This window comes from Eulemur rufifrons, chromosome 7 (genome assembly GCF_041146395.1).
Source record: "Eulemur rufifrons isolate Redbay chromosome 7, OSU_ERuf_1, whole genome shotgun sequence".
In the NCBI taxonomy this organism is placed as follows: Eukaryota; Metazoa; Chordata; class Mammalia; order Primates; family Lemuridae; genus Eulemur; species Eulemur rufifrons.
In genome coordinates, this window is record NC_090989.1 from 175,647,304 (window position 1) to 175,667,787 (window position 20,484).

At 41.0% G+C, this 20,484-nt stretch overlaps 1 protein-coding gene across 2 annotated transcripts in view; it reads right to left on the reverse strand.

Annotated features, from left to right (window-relative positions):
• FOXP1 (forkhead box P1) overlaps positions 1–20,484 on the reverse strand; it is a 566,277-nt gene that overhangs the window by 396,596 nt on the left and 149,197 nt on the right. Inside the window, exon 4 of one of the 2 annotated variants that reach the window (XM_069476044.1) lies at positions 17,835–17,954. The exons of the other annotated variant lie outside the window; for it this stretch is intronic. The gene's annotated coding sequence lies outside the window, so the exon portion shown is untranslated. The remainder of the gene's footprint in view (positions 1–17,834; positions 17,955–20,484) is intronic. 2 annotated transcript variants of the gene reach the window in all.

The window sequence follows — 20,484 nt, forward strand, 5'->3', positions numbered from 1 at the left end:
TTTTAACAGAGCTTTGTGTGTGCAAATAATACTAAAACCAGAAATTGTGCCTCTTTCCTGAGAAGCATCTATCTAATCTGATTGTATATATGTCAAGGCGATGTGTGCAATATGTATGTCAACAGTGCTTAAGTAATATCTTGTCTCCACTTGCTTCTGATTTCTTTGAATTCTCATATTAACCTCTCATTTTTTTTCTTAAAACAGTGCTGGGATTTTCCCTCTTTGAAACTTGACAGACACGTAAGACATTTCAGTTCTTGCTATGAAGCACTAAAGCAAACTGAAAATATCGCCAGCCCTTTAGTCTCATTAGTTTCCTTTAAACACCTACTTTGCTGGTATAAGCTAATGTGAACCTTTCTCACCCTGTTTAAATTCCAACATAAAATTTGTACACAACAATAAAACATGTGGCTCATTTGTCATGCTTCCATGAGCAACTATGTCACTCACACCAAGAAGCACGGGCTGGGTTTGCAGAGTGATTTCGTTCCCATTTCACATCACTCAATTGAGCCTTCTGGAGAAAAGCTTTTAACAACCACATCTGGCCTTTAATAAATCACTGCACTTTGTCTTCCTGCCAAAACTCCTCCTTTATCTAACTTACATCTTCATGATGAGATAGGAAATCACGCATTATGGTGGTGACAAACAATTGTAATTATGTCATTAGTAGCCATTTAGTCTACAAAGGTGTTCAAAAAGGAAATATAATGCAAAATGAGAAATATAGGATAATACATTGATCACGGTTCTAATCCGCTTTGACTTCATGAGTGTAAAAAGCACAGCAGGCAGTAATGGCACACCACTTTACGAACTATACAGCTATTTTATTCCCCATCTACTTAAAAATAAAAAAGCATTTAATAGCTTGATTTAGACATAAAAATTATTTGTGATGCCTCGCTGATTATAATATTTATTTTTCAACTGCTCGTAGAAGTGACTTTCTGTGTTAGAAAAGAAACTTGAGTTATTTGGGTTTAGAAACTTAACCACACATACATGCATGTATGTACATACACGCGTGTATATGTGTGGGTATATATGTGTATTTATGTGTAGGTGAATATATATATATAGTGTGTGTGCATATGTACAGACAAAACACACACATATATATTCCTAAAGGCATCAAACTTCACAATATATCTTCTCTAAAGATTCCAAATTGTTAAGAAAAAAAAAAACTACAAAATAGAGATTGATGAAAATATGACTATACTTATGGATAAAATATCCTTCCTCCCATCATCTTTCACCACACAGTTTAGAAATAAGGTTTCAAAGTCAGTAATTATTGCGGTGTTTCTAAAGTTCTAAAACCCTGTGCATTTCTTCAAAGTCAATAAAAATCAAATGCCAGGTTCCACACAGAACATAATTCCAACACCCACCCAGAAGGAAGCACTACTAACAAGTGGGTGGGGGAAGGGGGCTAAAAACCTTTGATAACCTACAACCTTCTCCGAGGGAACATGATGAAATTTCCTCTTACCACATCTCAACCTTTGAAATGCATACACCTAAAATATGTAAGTACAATGAATCAGAAGGCGATGTGGTCAAACTTTAACGAGGGCAAAGTCATTTTACATGTAACTTCAGTCACCTACTTCAACCTCCGCACTTCTTACAAACCTTCATTTTCTCGTGAAATTTCTACGAGACTCTACAAATGACTCTACAAGTCATCTAAAAGTTTCTTCAGTTGTTAATTCAAAAAGTATCTAGCAACTGCCTACCATGGTCCACAACAATCTGTTAATCCGAAGATAATTAAGATGTAAACACAGGGACAAAAAGTTGAAACTTGAAACACGGATGCCAAATGTAATGAACATATATTAATAATTATGACCATTATTTACAGATACATAAATTTTTCTTAATATGATAACCTTTCATTCTTCACCTTGCACTTGGCAGCATATGTTTTCCTAAAAGAGTTTGGAGCTGAACTCATTAAAAAAAAAAAAAATGTTTTGGTAAGTATGTGAAATATTATGTTTATATCACCAATACTGAGGTAAATCTTGTCAATAACATTAACCTGGCTGATTCAACCCAGGGTTGGCATGAATGCAATGAAACCATTTATTTCAAAATTTTCATGAACTTAATCTAAAAACTAGGTGGTTCACCGGATTGGGTGTTTATAAGGCACACACCTTCTCTGTTTTATTAATTTGTGTAGAATTATCTTTCACATTTACTTTTATCTGAATATAAGACCTCAGATTTTCAAAAGATGCTTGGCAAGTAAAAGAAGCTGAATTTTTTTCCATTAGTTTTATTTATAAGGAGAACAAACTCCCAGACCAGTAAAATACATTGTGTTAGATGTAGAACACCTCCCCTTCCCCGTTTTTCAATTCACTTGGGGAAGAATTAGGAAGTGGCTATTTCAGACAAAGAAAGTAAAATCACAATAATAAACAGAGGCTTCAGAAGAACATATCCGGCGGGGGAGGGGGTGTCTAAATTTTATAAAAACAGAATAGTCTTCAGCCAAATTTACCTACCTGCTCTCACGGCTTGACTTTCTGCTAATCAGTCTGTCTCGTGTCTAAGGATGAGTCCTTTAGTACCAGAGTCTCCCCTACCCCCACTCAAAAAACTTTGACATTTAGAATTTTATTTTTTCTAAGAAAAGCTTATCTGAAACTCACATGCTTCTCTAGTTACATGTGAAAGAAACTGTACTCACATCAACATTATCTTTATTTATCAACTCCCCTGCACACTGCCCCCTGGGTACTAACAGTTCAAAAGTTCAAAAAGGTTTTTGAAAATAAACCAAGATAGAAAACAGGCACCAATTCCTATTTGGAACTTACATTCTCGTGCCTTCTAGCATTCTCTAGATGATGGATCAAGAGGAATGATAAAAGAGAGACAGTGAGGCAGCTGCCAGGGGAGGGTATCAGTTGGTGGGGATGGCATTTCTCAGACTGACTGAAAAATTCGTCTTGTCCCCAGAAGCTGTCAGGCCTAAGCACAGGACGGATCTACATATCACACCTCAGGATGAGAAGCAGCAGCTGAAAGCCTCATTCACTCAGAAATCCTTCCTCCCTTTTATTCTTCTATTTTTCTTCTCTTTTATTCTATTTTTATTTGCTGTTGCTTCCAACATTCCTTTTCTGGGCTTTTGTTAGCCTCTCAAAAGCGGTGGCGGAGAAAGCACACGAACAGATCTGTGTGCAGGACAACCTTCTCCCAGCCTCTTGCTCTCGTACTGGACTGAATGGTTGATGGCTTCCTTCTCTAAATCTTATTGAAACCTGCATCTCTAGGATGAGGCTCTTGCCATTCAACCAACGGAGTGGGATACCATTCTTCAAACAGATAAAGTGAATGGACACCACAACGCAAATTTCAGTCCATCTGCCGTAAGACCCTGGGACCTAAGCAGCCATCACTTCTTCCTCAGGGCACCGATACAGTCCAGTAGGAAGACACAGTTATTCTGCACATGGAGTTAAACCCGCAACTTCCTCACCAGGCTATAAACTCCTTGAGGGAAGGAATGACACATAAACATCTTCCTCACTTGGTGTACTGGCAAGCTCTGAGCTGGGGCTCCATAAACCTTAGTGAGTGCAGTTAATTGTCCTAATAATTCTACTTCTGGCTTAAAGAAATTCTTGTGCATGCCAGAGATGTTTATTGTAGTAAAAACAAAATCATAAACTTCCATCAACAATGGTATGAAGAAGCACAATTTTTTTTTTTTTTTTTTAATTTATTTTTGAGATAGAGTCTCACTCTGTTGCCCAGGCTAGAGTGCCGTGGCGTCAGCCTAGCTCACAGCAACCTCAAACTCCTGGGCTCAAGCAATCCTGCCTCAGCTTCCCGAATAGCTGGGACTACAGGCATGCACCACCATGCCCGGCTAATTTTTTCTATGTATTTTTTTAGTTGTTTGGCTAATTTCTTTCTATTTTAAGTAGAGACAGGGTCTCGCTCTTGCTCAGGCTGGTCTCGAACTCCTGAGCTCAAACGATCCACCCGCCTCGGCCTCCCAGAGTGCTAGTGAAGAAGCACAATGTTATTAAATGACAGAATACTGTATAGACTTCTAGCAGGGTAAGCGGGAGTTACATATGTTGACACTGTATGGTTTTCAAAACCATAGTTGAATAAAAAAAGCGTGAAGTAGTTAGGATACAATATAGTTTGATACTAAACTTGTAAACTAAATACACACTCTCAAAAAGGGCTACCTGTTTAAGTAAGTGTATAAAATTGGAATGGAATGAGGTACCCCAAACTCCTGATAGAATTTGCTCCTGATGGAAGGGGAAAGGCAGAGGGGATCTTAGCTATCGCTGAAATGTTTTACTGCTTTTAAATCCATCGAGAAGCAAATAGGACAAATGTTAACAATTGTTCATTTAGGGTGGAGGGCGTCCAGATGACTGCTAATCCTTGTACTTTCCTCTAACTTTTACATGTCCTGGACTCCCCACTCACCGTACCCCCCGCCAATTTAATCCGGAGATGGTTTGAAAATCCCTCCATCAACTAGATTGTCTTTTCACACACACTTAGCCAAGTGTCCTCTTCATTAGATGAAAGATTTTACAAGCAAAGCCAAATCAGTGTCTCAAAAGAGGAAGTTTAGTGTTTTGTTTTGTTTTTGGTGGAAATATCATAATGCAAATTATCCGGAAATCAGGAATAATGATTTCTTCCAGTTCAGAAAACCCTAGTGTGTTCATGCGTGGCCTGTGCATGTCCCTCAGCCTCTTGAAATGACCAGACGTTGTTCTCAGTTCCAGCTGGGATGGGAAGTGTGCAACCCGGATGTAACAAAAAGCTCACCTGGACCTCCAAAAGCTGGAGATAGTGCTTTCCAAAAAACATGTGGCTCACCGCTGAAAGCCTCCGGGTGATAGCTGGTAAATGGTGAAGAAATGGGGCAACATGAAAATGAGGGAACTGTTTCAAGATTTGGACTAGGATTAAAGGATTATATGACATCAATAATCCTTCTTTTATATATATATTTGTGTGTATGTATACATATATATATCTCCCATATTTATAAGAAAGAGTTTTTTCTCACTCTGATAAAAAGTAAAGGCCCCAAGGAATGATAGAATTCCAAAGACAACAAAACTGCCCATCAAAATAAATACTGTGTGAACAGAGAATTTGAAGATGATCGATTTTATTTGCTTTTAATAATACTAATGCCAATGATAACAAAAGATACGGTATTTCTAACGCAAAAGAGACTTATAGTAATGACCTCCAGATAATTACCTTAAAGGAGGGGATGGCCAATGGGGTCCCCAGTGCTTTAGGTTATTACTTTTGGAAACGGGTCTTGGTTGTTACCTCTGATATTGTTAACTTGTTTCCCAACAGTCACAGGGCCAAGGTGCAGGTTTTCGTAGTGACACTTGACCAGGTTTCTAAAAATATTGTACAAAGGCCATTAAGCAGCACCCCCCCAAAAGAAAACCAAAAAAAAAAAAAAAAAAAAAACCAACCCATAATTGTTGACTTTAAATATGCAGGCAAAAGTCACAGTAAATAACAATAATTTTCTTGGAATATTGTTCCATACAGCATTTCACAGAAATCCAGCATACAATTTGCGAGAAAGTGCAGGCAAATTAATTGTATACTTTCACCTTTTCTTCTCAACTCACATATAAGAAGAACATTTTACCCCACATGGAGAAGCCCCATAGGCCTCATAGGGTTTTGAAAAGAAACTAATCAATAGTATCAACTGAACCTGAGATTAGATTAAACGGCAGACAGAGGCAAACAGCCTATAACTGCTAAGAATCCTCATTCCCACGGCTTTCAAGCTCCTTCTCCCTGACGGCAGGCAACAGGGCAATATGGTTTATCGTGCAGAGACTGAATCTGGAACAAAATGCCAGCCCCAGCCCAAGGACTGACACTGGTAATGGTTTGTGCAATACCTCCCTCCAAAGGCGCTGCACCAGCGAGCAGCCGCCAACACCCACACTCCCATACATCTGCCTTGCAAGCCTGACGTGGAGGTCTCCACAAGGACAAGGGGCAGGCAGGCATGGCCCCAAACTCAGAGTGAGCCCCAGGTTCAAGTCCAGGCTCCTATACTTAGTATCTGTACGACTGTGGACACGTGGCTGAACTTTTCTGATGCTTGCCACCCTTCACTAAGGAAAGGTATAATAATAGCAGCTATCTCTGAACACAGTTGTGAATACAAGGTATGTAAATTGTCCAGGCTCTGTGCCTAATATTATCTCATCAAGGGAAGCAATGTTCTGTGCATCCAAACCATCATCATAATAAGAGAAAAGGTAGTAGCTGCCATTTTTCGAGCAATTACCATGAGAGAGACACACACATGCCCTTTCTAGATTGCACAAGCTTAAGTAGAAATTCACAGCATCCCCATTTCACAGATGGGAAAACTGAAGCTAAAGGAATAACTTGCCCATACACCCAGCCAGCAAGGAGCAGGTGTTGGATACTGATGCTACAGCTTTAGGCCCTAAACCAGTGTTCAATTGTTTCTGGCTACACATCAGAATCACTTGCGGAACTTATAAAATGCCAATGTCCAGATCACCCTCTGGGCCAATTAAATAGGACTTACTGGGGTGGAGGGCCCAGGCATCAGTATTTTTTAAAGCTTTCCAGGTGATTACAACGTGCAGCCTTAAGAACTGGGCAGCCTTGTTTAAGAACTGTTCTAAGTTACTATACACACAAGGCATGTGGTCCTTCCCCAGTGTATTTGTTTCCTCTTGCTGCTGCAACAAATTATCACAAATTTAACAGCCTAAAACAACACACGTTTTTTATCTCACAATTCTGGAGGCCAGAAGTCAGAAATGAGTTCCAGTGAGCCGAGTATCAAGGTATCCACAGGACTGTATTCCGTCCAGGACGGAATCTAGCTCACTGCAGCCTCGAACCCCTGGGCTCAAGCAATCCTCCTGCCTCAGCCTACCAAAGTGCTGGCATTACAAGTGTGAGCCACTTCGCTTGGCCCCTTTTCTACTTTAAGGACCCTTGTGATTCCATTGGGCTCACCTGGATACTCCAGGATACTCTCCCCATCTCAGAAGTCAGGTGACTAACAATCTTAATTCCATGTGCAACCTCAATTCCCCCTTGCCATGTAACATATCATATTCCCAGGTTCTAGGGATTAGGATGCAGACTTCTTTGGGGCACATTACTCTGCCTCCCAACACCTGACAATTCTGCCTTGAGGTCAGGATCATGGGCAAAGTGACACATTCCAAAGGTGACTTGAAGCCTCCCGCTTGCTTTACAGTCTTAAGGGGAATACTGTATTTGACCTTGAAACTTAGGCATCAAGTACAGTGCTCGGAGCATAGAAGGTGCTCAATAAATATTTGTGGAAGGAAGGAAAGAAAGGCTGTTACATTTCTCCCGCCACAACATGTTATATTGGATATGCTATCGTGTTCAATAAAGAAAGAGATAACCCAGGTTGTTTCTAATTGGATAGTCACATGAGAAATTGCTGCTTGGTTCTAAATGCAGCAACTCCACACTGCTCTCGCATTGGGAACGACACGCCACCCATTCTCCCCAGCGCACAGAAGCCTGCATCTAATTTTACAAGAGCTTGGAAGTAATATGTCCTCTAACTTGAATTTTCTTTGCCAGTGGCCACCACAAAAACAAATGGCTTTCAGTAGGGTGCTTTTCACTGCGTTTGTGTATTGGGTTGTTTTTCTGAGGCGGGGGGGATTGGGGGTAGGCACTTATTAAAAAAATCATGCTTCTAATCCTTAAAAAGACTAAAATAGTTTCATCCTTTCATAACCTGTCATCACGCATGTTTTTCTAAAATTAAACACATATGGCTCAAGCCAGAGTTACATTATGCACCATATTATGTAATTATCTTTTCAATTTATTACTCCTCAAAATAGAAAAAGATTAGTCCATGTTTCTTAAGTCTGAGTAAACATATGGCCTGAGGATTGTAAATGACATCCTATCTTTAAAAGAAGTTCCAAGACTAAACAACATACAATACTCCCTTCGGAAAGGCCATATGTGGTATCAGGGTTGTGAGATACAGAACTCTGTGTGTGTGTGTGTGCGTGTGTGTATATACATCTTTTTGCTTTCTGGCCATGTCTTTGATGCCGTGAAATATTCCTGCTGGCAGATCATAAACAGCACTAAAATAGGGACCAAAAAAAAAAAAAATCTCCATTTCAGCATTTCCTATTAGCCTAGTGCACTTGGGTCCTGTTTAATCCACAAGGAAAAGATCCTCACTCATCTGGATGTTGTACAAGAAACACCCATCTCTCTATAATTCAGGAGCTTTGTGCCCGCTTCCCTGGCAGCCTGTGTACATCCCAGTCTTCATGTTACCCGGTGATTTAAGGCCTCCTTTGAGACCTTCTGCTTGATCACTGTCCTTTTCTTCCTCATCAGGGAAGAGAGGAGTCAAGCGGGGATCCTCGTTGCTGCAAGACTCCCTTCCCTACAACTACATTAAAGTTACTCTGGAGGCTCCCACCAGTGTGCCGCTCAGTTAAGGGCCTGACAACATCCCTATCATCAAAACCATTCTTCAGGGGGGGTTTGCAACTTGAAGACTTTTAATTTGCAACAGGCGGAAATTTTTGCATCGGGCTGCCAACCATAAAGGAAATATTTCAGAGACAATTCAAACTCAAATCAGTTTAATTGTTTATTCTGTGTTGAGGGATATCAGAAATAAAATGCTGTGAGTGGGTTTCTAGTGCCTTTATACTCCCCTTTGCTAGAAAGGATGATTTAAAAAAATAATAATTTTTAAGAAACGCAAGCAAGTTGAAAACCAGCTAATCAGGCTTGCACAGAGCCAACTACCCTGCACACAGTCACAAGGTTTTTAAATATACATAGTGCTAGGCCTGTCCAGCAAGAAATGCATTTCAGAATTCTTTCCTTCAAGAAAATATAATTCCCAATGGGTTGATACCAATAACTTGCAATGGTGTTGCAAAGCAAATTTTAAGAACAGAGCATATGATAACGTTTTATTGATCAAAGTGGAACCTTTTAGATGAGATAGTAAAACAGTTGAAGGATATTTTGCTCTTCCATGAAGCAAGAGTTACTCATTTTCAGAGCATAAAGGCAATCCTTCCCGTTTGCTCTGAATGGGTAACTAGAGGCGGGGGAGAGGGGAGACCAGATTCTCAGCCTATCATAATCATTCCACAGTCAAATATGGAGAGCCTGGTTTCTAATCACTAGGATGACACTACAGTCCACTAAAAATAAACCACGAAGTTGGCTAGAAAAAGATGTATCTTAGAGGCAGAATCAATGAACAAATCTTTTTGGGCTACATTCTACGTTTACTGAATCTTTGGAACCAGAAATGCCATGTTTTAGGTTATTTGGCATTTCATCATTTAATACAGATCAACGCTGACATTCCCCGGAGATGTCTAACAGTCCAATGAGGAAGGAATATGCAACTGCAGAGTGATATGAATGACAGGGGTCTCTTTTTGGTGGGGAGGCTCTCAGCGCAGGGCCGTTGTACTTGCTGTTCTCCTTCAGGAATGCTCTTCCCTCTCAGAGAGCCTCGTGGTCCCCTTAAGACTCACCATCCTTTTCTTCCTTAAAGTCCTTAAGTAAAAATAGCGCATTCCTCACTCACACTTTCCATTGCTTTGCCCTGATTTATTTCCTCCATACCACTTACCACCACGAGACACATCGTGTATTGTTTGAATTCTGCCTCCCCTTCCACAATGCGAGTGCCACGTGATCAGGAAGCGGTTCTGTCTGCATGCTCAGTGCGTGACATGGAGCCTGGAATGTAACCAGCACTGACGTATTTGTTGAGCGAAGAAATGCACCAGCGAATGAACGAGTGAGTGAGTGAGTGAATGGGCTCACACTGCAGCCTTCGTGTCCCCTTTGGCAGGTAAATCTGTCCATGGCTGTACGGTCACACTAAGGCTCCTCTAGATTTTGAATGAAGAGAAGCCTGAGTCTCAATCACTTACCTTGAAAGAAAGAGATCTCAGGCTCTTCCGAAATGAACAGTGAGAACATTTAAAACAAAACACCTCGAAGTAAAAGCAATATAGCCCAGCAGTGGGGTGAGATGGCCTGGGTTCAAGCCTCAGTTCCTCTCTTTAAAAGCAGTGTGGCCTGGCAAGCTATTTTCTCTCTCCAAGTTCCAGGCTCCCTTACCTGTAAAATATGGCCAATATCAGGACTTAAACACTCAGAGTTTGGGAAAAAACACAATAAGGTACTGTAAAGAAACACATGCTCACTAAATTGTACCTAAGTTATTTTCCATCTCAAAAAAGCAAATAATTAGACTGTAAAGATTTGAGAGATTATTGATCTTTTGATATTTTTTACTGAATTAACTGCCCACAATTTTTTTAAAAGGTAAAAAAAAAAAAAATCTGTTTCTGTATCAGAGCTGATTATAGCATTTATAGATTTCAGGTGAATTATTAGTTTTGTTTCAAAATTTTTTCTATTCCAAGAAATTATGGTGTGCTTTAAGATGTAGCTTATCTTTCCTGATGCAAATGTAATTACAAAAGACTCTGCCTTCTTCATTCACCAAAAGTTGTGTCCTTGTGCTTAGGTAATAAAAAGGGGCATCCATGTGTTTTTAAAATTGCCGCACAAACTGGATCAATATTTCCCATGTCCTCCCAAAGGAATTATGAAACAAATGTCAAACGCTGCTTTAATACATCTTTAAGAAATACCCCCGAACATCGATTCTGTGTTTCTGATATATCTGAGGGCTGTCTCATGGAATAATCAGGACTTCAACTGGAATATGCTTTGTTCCATGACAAAGTTGAAAGATACATCATATTTTTGTCCTTTGCATAAGAAAGCAATAAATAAATATCTTTTCCCCAGAACATTTTTATATGGCTTTTCTTTAAGAATGACTGGTGTTTCTCTATTTTCTCACCTAGCGCTCATGTTGGAAGCTGACCAGAGGTATGCCTTATCATGTCTGGCTTCATACGTGTAGCAGACAAGCCATTGTCTCCGAGAGATGCAGGTTATTAGGCCTTGATTTAGGGGCTCCAAGGTTAGTTGTGTGCAAAGATGTAGAAGAATCAATCCACTCTTTGAGGGGTACGACAGGATGTAAAATAATTTTTAAATTCACAAATGTAAGTATCCATGGGTACACTTTGGCATCACACAATACCGAGGAGGCAGGTCTACAAATCTGTAACCCCCTTGCTCCATTCATTTCTTCCTTATGTGTCTGTACCAGTTCCCTCTCCAGAATAAATAAGCCTGTTGTGGAATTACGCTAAGGTTGAATGGTCTTTCTACCTTATTTTCTGACCACTTGATGCTGGCAGGTGCCAGGCGAGGCCTCTTACAGAGAATGACCTATAAATATAGTGGCATCAATTAAGTCGTCCTCCAGTGTGGCAGAACAAACAAGCACCACCAGCTTCTGAATGAGGGAAACTTGAATTCCAATCCAGCCTCGGCCACTTAGAACTCTGACCCCAGGCAAGTCACTTAATCTCTATAAGCCCCAATTTCTTCATCAATAATCTGGGGTGTGGGGAGTGGGATTCCCAATGCTCATCCCACCCACTGAGAGGTGGAGACATCAAGTGAGATAATGAACGTTACAGTGCCCATCAATGTGACTGATATGTAGCGCCCAAAAGCCTCAAAAATGATAAGGAATATCGTTATTACTATTAAAAGTAGAAGTGCTTCTAAACAGAGCAGGCACTACCCGTTCCTTGGACAAATAGCTCTTCCTCCTGTTTGGCATTCTATTCAAAATCCTTGGGACCTTCACCAGGAGGTTGAGGTAGCAGGGGGACGCCTAGACTTGGTCCCTGTATCTGGGCACCCTTGGGCAAGTTATCCCATGTCTCTCAGTCTCAGATGCCCTGCCTGGAACTCCACAAGGCCTCAAAGTAGCCACCTCCCAAACTACCTTCTGCAAAGACATCATGGGCTGGGGTGAAGGACAGATTTCTAGGACTGAGGTATCTGTCGTATTCAGGGGCACATTCTGATCAAAGGGGCCCCAAGGCTTTTCGGCCTTGATCTCAGTGCTATGACTCTGTCAAGGAGATGAAAACAACACAGCATTCTGGCCACAGTGGGCTAGACCAAGGCCTGAAACATAAAGCCAAAGGCAACCACAAATGAGGCACAAGAAAGCCCAACTATCCTTTGAAGTAAATGTTAACCAAGAGGGATGCGCCGCTCTGAATACTTCAAGATGATGCAACCAAATCCTCTCTTTGGGTAAGCAGAAACAAAAGACACGGAAAGAAAAGATAGGTCCCCCATAGAGGCTGTGGTCCCAAACGAGACTGGGCTCCTCCTTCACACCTGGCGAACTCCACCATATGATGACCCCCGCCTCTCTTCCACCTTCTTATAGGGTACCCCCGACAACCACTCACACTGCTTGTCAATTTAAGAAGAAAATAGGCAAGCGAGAATAAACACATTTGATGTTGAATATGTTTGTCTAATTAAAAATATTGTCCTGCTTAATATAGGCTAACCGGCTGGAGAATTAATGTGCCACCTGTGCACATACGTAGTAAGCGTAAAAAACAAAAGCAGGAGTTTCAATAGGTGCTTTGTCTCCTGATGTATAGGAATGACTGCCCCAAGTCGTGCACAGGACTCTATCTTTTGAAAACACATGGAGATGGAGGGAGGGGACGAACAAACAAGCTAACAAAACCAACAATAAGCCAACTAGCTATTCAGCCAATTAAAACACAAACACACACACACACAAACACAAATAACCTAAATACCCAATCAATAAAAAACTTGCTAAATAAATGACACTTCATCCATATGACGCAATGCTGAGCTGCCATTCAAAAGGATGGTACCATCTACATGAACAATATGGCAAGATGTCACATGCATGTGTGTCATGCATACACACACCCGCACAAATATATATATGCATACAAAAGGAGTACTTTTACTACTTGTTCAATTTTCCTTCTCATCCCCCACTGGAATTCCGCCCCCCAACATTTCATTAGAAAAATGTTCGAACATCCAGACAAGTCGAAAGGACAATATAGGGAACACCCTTATCTGCATCTTAGATTCCACCAATTAATAATCTCACTCCCTTGCTTTACCGTATCTCCATCCGTCTATTTTGGTTTTTGACACAAATCAGCATAAGTTCCACAATATATCTGAAGGGACAAAGACAAACTACCAAACAGCATGTACAGTATGACCTCATTTAAAAAAATATATATGGGTGTGTGCGCTTACATGCCTAGAAAAAAACAATGGAAGGAAATACCACAAAATGTTACCAGTAACAATTTTTATATCTTTTTTCCCTCATTACCTATACGTACTATTTTTTTCTTTCTCATTTTCCTGAGCAATAAACATTCAATCCTTGTGAAATAAACAGATATGCAATTAAGGGAAGGAGCCAAAGATGAGAGCAGAAATTAGAGGCAGGCGAGCAAGACGCAGGGTAGAAAGGAAATCTTCGACGCCATCGATACGTCCCCTCTTGGGCTGTGGCAGCTTTGTGCGGAGCTGCATGCTAAGGCCACCCACGGGAATGCTGGCCACCAAGGGCAAAGAAAAGCCACAGAGAGGACTCGACTCCCAGTCCTGCTAGCCATTCAAATCGTTTAACATCAGGTTAACGATTTCACAGATGCAGTTCTGAAACAACTTCCAATCGCCTCCCTGAGACTGTCAGTAGAACGGGATGGGGATTTCCTGTTTCCAGGCTCTGCATTTTGGCCAGCTGTTATAAACAACCCACCGCATGAGGTTTCCAATGCACAAGTTCAACAAGGCCACCGTCCTTTGCCCCTGTACCCAGCTCTGTGCCCTCTGCATCAGAAAGCACATGGTCGGCATCCACCTGGGCCCCAGCCTCTGGCAGTGGAAGGCCAGGAAAATCCCAGCCATGGGTGCACAGCCCAGACCTGGGGCACTTCTGCACCCCACACAGCAGTGTAGTGTAGTATCCCCAGCCTTTAGCCTCCGTACTAACAAACTCATCCGCCAAGTCGAAGACTTACGGGGTAAGGTCTAGGTCTTGCTTCCAATTATCAAAAGTGGGGAACAAATGCAGGGAAGTGCCTCTGGTCTGAGGAATATTCTGACATAGCTCTTGGAGTCTTCTAAACATGCCCCAGGCTGCTAAAGGCAAGGGACAAGGGGAGAGGGATACCTCTCTTGAGCCTTCCCTGTACAGGCGGGATGTGCTGATGATAACGCCATGGGTAATGAATAATAAGACAATCACAGAGCAAACAAAATAAAAATAACTTAGATCAGGCCCTTAAATTTTTAAATAGCACTCACTGATGGATCAGCAGAATCTCATAGCTTTGGGGGTTAGTTTTCAAATCCTGCATCTGGCTTCATTTAATAATCCATTACCATGTTCTCATTCAGAATACTATTATACATTTCCCGGGCGTTTTGTTACTGTTGTTTGTTTAAAAAAAATTGAAAAGGCACACCCAAAGTATCTGTAATCATACCCTATGAAAAATCCAGGTACTTGGAAGTATAAGATTAAGTTCCCATTCATATCTTAAGAGTCATCTGTATTAGAACCCCACCCCCAAAACACACATACACACACACACACACACGTATTCAAAAGAAGGAAAGGGGATCTGTACTGAAGTATACAATAACCCACCCCTTGGAAATTCACAAGGCACAGGGCTGTATCAGGGGTTCTGAGATATTCTCAATGAAACAAAACAAGTACAGCCCAAACTGGTTTGTTCAGAGAATCCTTGATATCCTCTCCAGATTACCTATTGAAAGTCCTATGAAAAAGAAATGAGGATCCCAGTGATTAAAAAAACAAACAACTGTATCTTTCAGTATGATAATTTTTCGGTCTATAAATTATGATTATAATTTTCACTCCTGTTGATAGCAAAATACATTTCATGAAACCATGGAGGCTTTATAAGATGTAGACATAAAAACAGGTTTTTTGAACCAGGGTCTTTGATGTGCAAGCCAATATTTACACAAATAAAACCTAGAATGTTAGAGCCAGGAGGGAACGTAGATAGCATGGAATCCAACTCTCTCATTTCACAGAGAAGGACACCGTGACTGCGAGATTTAAGTGGCTCGTGCAAGGGTATAGGGACACAAATGGCCCCGTAACACCAAGGGAACAGAGAAAGAGAGACTGAGACAGGCAGACTCATTATTAGGAAGAGTAAGTGTAAGCAGAACACAACTCAAGAATTAGCTGTTCTGTTTTTCTATTACAGCCTTTAGTATCTGATGTTCGGGTCTTTCATTATAAAATAGTCAAGACCACAAACTGCCCTTAACACCACAAAACACATAATCACCCCTCAAAAAGAACCTCAGCCCTATAACATAAAGGCCACTTTAAAAAACTGATAAAAACAAACCACTTAAAGAGCAACCACTCGGTTTGTAAGTAAACCATTTGGTTTGGTTTTAAAATAGGACTTCAAAGGGGCTCAAGATAACAGAAAGCTGAGACTTCAGCATCTTTCATCACAGGAGTGATAGACCCACTACTATCACCATTTGCGAAGAAATATTTACCAATTTTCTACTTTGTGCCAAGCATTGTACTTAGAGACCAGAATACAACAGTGCCTAGAAAGTTATATTCTTGCCTTTTGGAATTAGGGAGAAAACAGATAGTAATCAAAATAGAAACAAAGATATGTGTAAAATATATAGAAATGAATGCCACAAATGCAAGTTATATGGGGCCAGATGAAAATATAAGAGGAGTGTTGAGATAGTCAGGAAGGGTTCCCAAGGAGGTGACAACTAGGCTGAGAGCTGAAGGATGGGTAGGAGTAGGTGAAGAGGAGAAGGAGGCATATTCCAGGCAGAATGAACTACATATGCAAAGGCCCTGAGGCACTCGGAAGCGAAGCAGGATAACCTGGGTGGCTACAGTAGGAAAAAAGGTGGGGAGAGGAGAGCATAGAGGGAAAAGAAGGCTGTCTTGAGCCTGTTACAGAATTTTGTCTTTCTCATGAGGGTAGTGGGAGGTTGGTGAAAGGACCTCAGCTTGGTGAACAGGTGAGTGAGACATGATTGCATTTGCATTTTGAACAGATGACTCAGACTGCTGAATAGAGGGCACCCTGGAGTGGGACAAGTCAGTATCTGATAAAAGCAAAAGCCCAACCTTATACACTAGATTCCTGGTATATGCAAAACGCCAGCGGAGTCCTTACAAAATGCTCAGAGCAGTTCTGCAAAGACATGTCAGACAACAGGTGGAGATGGGGAGCAGAGTGCCTTAGGGTCAAACGGTACCGACGTGCAGCATCCTCAGGGCTCAGCCCAGTCGTCCACGGGATGCAAATAAACGTTCTGAGCCCCAACCTCACCCACCATGGAATTTACAGATGGTTTATTCCGGCATCTGTTTCACATTGGCTACGTTCCATCGTTATTGATTTTAGACTTCCAATTATCTCTGTATTTGAGCTTGTGGACTAAGACGTGTAAGACCCGGCACCAAAACCAAAACCATAAACCATTCCAAGTTGTCCTCCTAAAAATGAGCACTGTGCTTCTGGACTATCTTCTTCAGCAGATGCTAAGGATGGCAGAGGGAAATAATAGACCATCCACACAAGCTTTTAATATCAGAACGTATCTTTCTTAAAACCACATGGAGCTTCTTGTGATTTTTTTTTTTTTTTCACATCTGAGACAATCTCAAAGTATTACATTTCCAGCTTTTGGGAGACAAAAAATTGATTATGTTTTATATAGAGCTAAATTCCTTTCAACCAAAAGGATGGGAAACAGTTAATGCATCATTTTATTTTTCTCTGCAGATCTACAAATGGGGACAGGCATCTTAGCTGGCCCTGGACTAGCACAAGTTTGGACAGAGCTGAGGCTGTTGGGTTTAATTTGGCCAAATAAAGGAACTCTCAACCCAACGAGCATTTGGTCCGCATCGCCGATTCACTTCATATTACAGATCGAGGACATCAGCAGTACTGTTTAGAAAAACTGGCAATGCTGTTTAGACAAACACCCCCGAGAAGACAGACTGTGGATAGGAAATGTGGTCTGTTGCACTGTTATCCTAGTTTTTTTTTTTTTTTTTCCTTCTTCCTTCCCTCATGAGCGCTTTTCATGTAATTTTTACTCACGAAGTTGCCAGTGTTAATTTCTACAGGCCAAATTTGGCTCACTTATTCCTTGCCAATTCCACAGTCAAATTCTGTGTGCTTGTGCAGTGTGTGTGTGTGTGTGTGTGTGTGTGCTTCTCCACTGAATTGCACCTAAAGCCAAAGGGATTTCTATGACCATACACTCAAAAAGAACGAAGGCAGCATCACACTTGGGTATCTCTAATGACAAAATCTGTCTCTATTAGCAAAAACAATCAAACCGTCCAAGCTGGCAGGAGGCTCAACTCAGTAAGATGCATGGACCCCCACAGAACCTTTACATGGGTGTGACAGAACGTCCCCAGAAAGCCCATTTGCATATTTTCCTGCACAGGAAAAAAGGCTAAGCAGAATTTTTCTGGGATTTTCCCTCATGGGCTCCGTAACTTAAATATACTGTTCATTTTGGGGAGCTGGGTTCAAATAACAAGGGCAGAAAACAACAATTTGTTCCTTTCTTTTGTTTTCCATAATACACTAATTCAATGCTGGTTCTTTTTTTCTATAATTATTTTGAAGTGATAAAAGGGTTGGATTTTCTGTTTTACTCAAAAGAGCTAACAGTGAAAGAAACTAGTAACTGTCAGAACCAAAATATTTCATTCTGCTCACCTCAGATCCAAACACTGCTGTCAGTTACCGGAAATCCAAGGGTAGGACATAAACTCTGAACCAAGAGATTAATTTGGGGCAACACAATCTGAATATTTTCTCCAGTTACAGCCAACAGCACTGTGAGGAATTAAGAAAGCATCAATTCAGTTATTTTTTTTTATTATTTTGTGGTTTGTTTTTTTTTGTTTGTTTTTTTTTGAGACAGGGTCTCATTCTGTTACCCAGGCTAGAGTGCAGTGGCGGCATCATAGCTTACTGCAACCTCCAACTCCTGGGCTCAAGCGATCTTCCTATGGTCTCCCAAGTAGCTGGGACTACAGGCACACGCCACCACGCCCAGCTAATTTTTCTATTTTTTGTAGAGATGGGCCTCGCTCTTGCTCAGGCCAGTCTCGAACTCCTGTCCTCAAGCAATCCTCCAGCCTCGGCCTCCGAAAGTGCAAAGATTGTAGGAGTGAGCCACCACACCCTGCCAGTTATATATTTTTAAGAGGTTATGTATTTTAAGAATTTAAGAATCAGAAGTTAGAGGCACATAAGAAGAACAAAATGGAAAACAATATTCCAAAGTGTATCTTTGGACCTTTGTAGAACTGTAAAGAAAAAAAACCATAAGTAGATATTTACATAGGTTATAGGCCCCAGGTGAAACTGGGCTGGTCTTACTCAAGGCTGTATCTAACACCTGCTCTTGACAGGTAAGAGAGAAACTGGATCTCCATGAACATCTGTCATCTCAACCAGCAGAGTGCCAAGGGCAATGTCATTCAGAGATTGGTCTCTCAATTCACCACATCATTTGCAAACAGATTTGGAGGTTTCTGGTCTAACTCAGCATTCCCCAAAGTGCACTGCAAGTACCATGAGTGGTACATGGGATGATTTTAGGTAGCAAATGGATGAGTACACACACACACTCACTCACACACACACTTTAATAGCTAGGTATTTATTTTTACGGTGTTCATTCCATTATGGTACACCTTCATACTAGTTTTCCATTTATGGCCAAATTCTAAAGTCTTCTTTTATGAAAAATGCTAGGTAAAAATAAGTAACAAAAACCTTAAAGCAATTTTAACTCTAAAGCAATTTTAGAAAAAAAAATATGAGGTATATTATATTCCAACTGTATAAAGATATGACAAAAATGGGGGTGTGGAGTAATTGTGTATATCTAGGATTTGACAAGTAATCGTGTAGCTGCATAAAGGGTGAGGTGGAAGGTGATGAAATTCTTGTTAAAGCAAGTAAGGACCAAGAGGAGGCATGACTTCTAACACCGCCAGGACGCTGCAGTAGTCACTTCACTTCTCTGAGCTTAGGTGCCCTCATCTATGTAGCAGATGAAAATGTGTATCCCAACGGTTGCTATCATGGCACCCCTTAAAATGTTGGAAAAACCCCTCTGTGCATACATATAAACATACTGACATTAAAACATAAACACATACAGATAGGCACACAAGCCTACATATATACATATACATATATACACATACATACATGCACTGCACATACATATCTATATATACACATTTGCATATATGTATGCAAAACTAGACTCTACCTGAGGTGGTGGTTGATCAGAAAAGTAGGGAATGAGCAAAATCTACTATGAATAAAGCTGGGCACAATGGGGTACGCCTGTAATCCCAGCTACTTGGGAGGCTGATGCAGGAGGATCACTTGAGCCCAGGAGTTTAAGGCCAGCCTGGGCATGGTAAGTGAGACTTCGTCTCTTACAAAAAAAGTACTATGAATAAAGTAGTTTTCCTGTCTGACCTGAAGCATCTGAGTTCCCACCGCCTGTCTTAACTAGCGTCTGGTCAGCCCCAGGCCCACTGAATGAAATCACAGCACTACGAGTACTTTTACATTCCTCTCAAGCTCTGCGGTGTTAGTACGCCACAAAGCCTCACCCCAGGATAGCCCTGGAGATGAGACTAGGAATATAGCAGTCTGCAAGGGACAGAGATACCAAAGGCAAATTTGTCACCATCACTCCCAAAGTTAGGTGTTTCCTGAAGAGGAGAACTGAGAAACACATTCTTTGGGAAAAACCAAGTAAGAATGAGCAAAGGAGGAAGAATGAAACTATAAGAGAAAGTGAATGAATATTATTTTCCTCCATTTTGACACCAGGATAAAAAAATTAAACACATTAGAGGTGAATTTAGCTAGGCGACGCCATCCTCTACCCTCAGGTAAATTTATGCCCTGTTCATAATTTCAGAAAAAAGAATAAAGCTACACATGGTTTCAATATTTTCTCGATGCTAGGGCAATCTAGTTATCTTTTTATTCAATAAGACCACCAAAATTGCGTGTGTTTCCTAAATAATCTTGAATTTATACAATTTGACATTTTCTCAGAGAAGCATAAATTGTTTGAGGGCCATCTCCCCAATGCATGACAATAAATTACAGTGCATCCTATTTTAGGACAACCGCAATATGCAAACGTTGGTCCCCAACCAGCTCAGGACAGAGACACCTGCATAATGAATGGCTCACACTACAAATATAGAGGCTGCTGGTCTCAGGACCTCCTGCCCAAAGAAAGGCTGGCTCGACTCTTCTCTCATCCAAGTGGGATGATGTCACCAAGCCACTGCCCAAACCCTCTCCCAGAATGGCAGACTTA